At 36.4% G+C, this 4,789-nt stretch overlaps 1 pseudogene; it reads left to right on the forward strand.

Moving 5' to 3' along the window:
• The first annotated feature begins 415 nt into the window (after positions 1 to 415).
• On the forward strand, positions 416 to 3,344 carry LOC137584805 (nose resistant to fluoxetine protein 6-like; annotated as a pseudogene).
• Positions 3,345 to 4,789: the final 1,445 nt, after the last annotated feature.

The following is a 4,789-nucleotide window of genomic DNA, read 5'->3' on the forward strand; positions in this document are numbered from 1 at the left end:
CTGGGGAAAATAGACTATCAATAAATTATAGTTGAAAACTATAAAAACCATTAAAAGTGCTCAAATTATCAAAGTATTTTTAAATCACTGATTCATATTCTGAGAATATCAGTTCTAAATAATTGGTATAAGCAACACTTTAGGTCAATGAAATTGATCAAGACTGACACAAAAACAATATGACTTGTGTATAATATATCTTGATTATAATGAAATTTAAAATTCTCTATAAAATACTAATTATGGTAAACCAAGAAATGTATTGAACAAATTACCGTCTAAACGCAAAATTATTAAGTGGAAACACAAGTTATGATAACAGGCATGGTCAGCTTATCAGCATACTAATCAATTCAAACGTAGCCGTATATAAGGGCCGTTGGTTTGGGATATTGTAATACAGTGTTAAGCTTCGTCGGCAGCAACATGGTTAATATTATCGGTGCCTTGGTGGTATTTATTCTTTTTACTTTATCCCCAATTGGGGCCACACAAACAGAATTGGAACTGGGTCCAATATATGCTGAAAACGTGAACTTTCAAAAACTCATGAAGTTGCGTCCTCTGGGAGTGGAGTTTGTGGAATATTTTCAAAACACTTCGGCCTTACTAGACGTACCCAACACGCAGGATTTGCAGTGTTTGGCCGACTTAACTCAGTGGATGAGCAGCATTACTTCAGGCAGTTATTGGGCTTTAAAAAGTGAGCACTTCCCGTGTAGGTAACTCTTCAAAGCCTTAATCTAAATGCTTTTTGTAGTGATTGACTCCTGGGGATCTATACCATCGGGATACCTATCTGGAAATTTCTATGATATGGGCGCCTTCGATGAATGCCTAGGAATCAAAAAAGTGATTACCTCTACTCGCATCATAAGGGGCAAATACTGCTTTATGGAGTTGCCAATCTTGAAATATATGCTTGGTGTAGACTTCAGCGCTACCAATATGAAAATTGCTTCTTGTTTTCCGGATTCTTGCTCGGGCCAGCTAATGGATCGTTTTCTGGGTGCAATGATGCAACGTTTAATTGGAGTGGACAGTGCCAATGGTTTAGTTACCATAAATGAAAGTAGATGCCAAACAAGTGATAACCTACCATACGATGGTCTCACAATTTTCCTTATGTAAGTGATAGAGTTCCAATTGAATAGCATAATGGTTTTTAATGCTATACTTGAATTTATTTATTCAGTGTGATTTTATCGCTCTGTGCTTTGGCTACAATTCTGGCTACCCTGTATGACTATTTTCTGTGCGAAAATCAAGGTAAACAAATAGCGTTAGTGTCGCACATCACATGCAACATCAGGTCTAATAACTATTGATTTTTAGAACAACTTCTTCAAATTGTGAAGATTTTCTCAGCACGTGCAAATTCACGTGCCGTATTTCGTATAGTGGCACCGTCCACAAATCCAAATGTTATAGATTGCCTACATGGCCTACGATGCATGTCCATTATCTGGGTCGTCTATGGTCACGAATATATTATTAGTTCTATGGCACCCAATCTTAATAACCTGGCATTTGCAAGCGTAAGTGATAAATGAATTGCCAATTCAAAAAAATTAACTTTTAATTTTTATTTGACCTTTTTTTTACAGTGGCTTGAATCGCCATTTTCCAATTTTATAATAGAGGGATTCTTTTCTGTGGATACATTTTTCTTTATCAGTGGTCTACTGTTAGCCATGATTAGTCTAAGATCTTTGGAAAAGTAAAGTTGTGCGATCTTTGTTCTAGATTCTGTATGACTAATGGTATTCTTACAGACTCAACGGTAAAATCAACATTCCTTTGATGTACTTGCATCGCTATCTTCGGCTAACTCCAATTTTGGCAATAGCCATATTGGTATACTGGAAGCTCTTACCCCATATGATCAGGGGGCCTATATCGGATCAAGGTTATACCGATTATTCCGTGTGCGAGTGGAATTGGTATAAAACGTTGCTTTATATTCAGAACTATGCTAATAAGGAAATGGTTCGTAGTCGGAAAAAGAAAAATGAGTCATTTCATGAACTAAACTGTTTTTTTCTTATAGTGTGTGCCGCATTCCTGGTACTTGGCGGTCGATATGCAGCTCTATCTTATCTCACCCATTTTACTGATTGCCGTCTACAAGTGGGGCAAAAAAGGCTGCAGGTGGAATCGTTATCCTGATACTTTTGCTTTCTGCCTGCCTTTTTACCACAATGATCTTAGGTGATTTATCCCGACAGATTAAGTAAGCCACTTCAAAAAAAAAAAAAAAAAAACAAGAATATAAGTAATGAAATTTTCGTTTTTTTTTTTTTAGAAATCACGAGAATCAAGAAGAGGCGCTAAATAAGCTATACCAAGCCACCCATACACATGCCGCTCCCTGGTTGATAGGATTTCTTTTTGGCTATTTCTTGCACTTGAAACGTGGCCAGAAATTTAATTTAAGCCGCCCATATGTTTGGCTGGGTTGGTTACTATGTCTTGCCATGCTATTCACCTCTATCTTTGCCCTTTATCCCTATGCCAAGTTAAGACAACCCAGCTTGTCTATTCTGGGTGAGGCATTTTATTACACGCTCACGCGCATCGGCTGGCCATTGTCCTTGTGTTGGGTAGTATTTGCTTGTATGCAAGGATATGGTGGTTTGGCCAATAGTTTTCTTTCCTCTCCGCTTTGGCAGCCATTGTCAAGGCTCTCCTATTCGATCTACATTTGGCACATTTTCGTGCAGGAGATTAATCACTGGCGAGTCAAAACAGTCACAAATTTCTCAGACTATGATATGGTAAGTCGCTTTCATGGGTAATTTTACGATTTCCCTTGTTTATATTTTTGTGTTTTGTTTTTAGATGTTGGTGTTCTGGTCGTCGTTTGGCTTCTCGGTAATAATGTCATATGTCATGTATATTGTAATTGAAGCACCTTTGGGTGGATTAGACTCTTTACTGATGCCCAAAAAAAAACCCAAACCTCAACCGAAAGATAATACATCTAATCAGGAAACTACTGACATTTCTTAACAGGTACTTTAGTTATATTATTTAGATTATTTCTATTACATTCAATTAGTCACCAAGCTGACCCTGATCTTATTACAAATGACTCACTTCATATCAATAAGAAATGCATGCACTTGAATTCCCATGAACAGAAAGTAGATAACGTAAGGTAATCGTAATTCCTTTTACTATGTAATCAGACAAGATAATAAAATTAGAATTCTATTTAAAATTAAGGAACTACCAAAAACGACAAACAAAGAATCAGTTACCTATCGCACTTCAGATTAATCGCTTTTATTAACTGGAAGCCCTCAAATAAACTGATAACTGTATAAGTGTTAATATATAAAGGCATGGCCATTTTTTATTTATAACGATAATCAGGATGGTGATGATAACTGGTCATAACCCGAACTAGAGGCTCACAGCAATATCTGTTCTATCAGATATAAATGGGTTTTTGCCAACGAGTTAAGATTAATGTCAAGAATTGCTAATGTGTCACCTAATGTGGGATGCATTGAAGCCAAAAGTCCATGTTCAACTGCATCATTGTAGAAATCCATGCCACCAAAGTCTGTCTTGGTGTCAGCTGATATCGATGCCGTTGATAAACCCGATTGCTGGTGACACAATGGAAATCTTTTTTAAGAACTAATCTTTCAACAAACCACAAAAACACAAAAAAATGATTAAAATTCCTCATTAAAATTTGCTAAAGGGAATAGTATATTATATTTGTGGCTTTCCTTAATATATTTATTTCAACATTACTCAGTTGAATGCATTTATAAATATTAATGCAATAATAAATATTACTGGAGAGTTTAAAATTTCCTTATTCTATAAGTCTAAACTGATCTTACACGGGTTTCTCTGCAATTTCAAGTCACAAGAAGGCCATTTTTTGGATTTGCTTTAGTTCTTTGGTTCAACAAGAAAATTCATAAGTCATTTAGCAGCATTCTCACCTCTCGATGCAATCAAAACAATTTGCTTCCATTTTCAAACACTCATACATTCTTTTAACCGGCCATTGGCATGCCAGAGGCCCATTTGACTTGGCTAAAAATGTTTCAGCTGCAGCCAAAAAATACTCAACGAATCCAAGAGTTGGAAATGGTGGCCGGTGTGGCAGTAACATCAGCAAAAGCAACAGCTGCTGCTGTGGCAACACCTTTGCTAATGCCTGGCATAACAACTTAATCCACCTTGCCGGCTTCATTCTGTCTGTCTGCTAACGAACAGACATCGCGGCAGCCCCAATCTGAAGCACACCTGAGCGAAGACTCCCAATCCCAAGCCATGCTGATGACTTTCCCAAATGACTGTGTAGGCAGTTTTTAGATTTAATACCCTGTAAAATAAAGGTATGCGGAAGTTATTAACGAGAGTAAATAAATAAATTCATAAATCTCGAAAAACTTGTGACCCAATTAGTATTTGCGAAATCCTGAATTTAATAACTAAAAATTCCAGAATTTTCTGGGCCCCAAAAAACTATAAATTTTAAGTATGATAAATGGCGTTCCTTAACTTGGTTCCTTTTACTTACGTTTATGTTATTCTTCTTCTTTCATAGGGTACCTAAAAAACGACTCTAAAAACTAAATATTGATTTCCTTTTTTGACAAGGTGTTCAAATCAAAGCACAATCAAATTCCCAGTCCCATTTGTTGGCTTTCTTATGATCGTTGGGGACTATTTTCACATTGCATGTCCGATAAATTTGGCTTTTTAATCGGCACTTGCCTTTTTTATCTTAATCTCAATCAGCATTAAACTAACAATTTTT

The sequence above is a fragment of the Drosophila tropicalis genome, unplaced genomic scaffold (genome assembly GCF_018151085.1).
Source record: "Drosophila tropicalis isolate 14030-0801.00 unplaced genomic scaffold, ASM1815108v1 contig_878, whole genome shotgun sequence".
In the NCBI taxonomy this organism is placed as follows: domain Eukaryota; kingdom Metazoa; phylum Arthropoda; class Insecta; order Diptera; family Drosophilidae; genus Drosophila; species Drosophila tropicalis.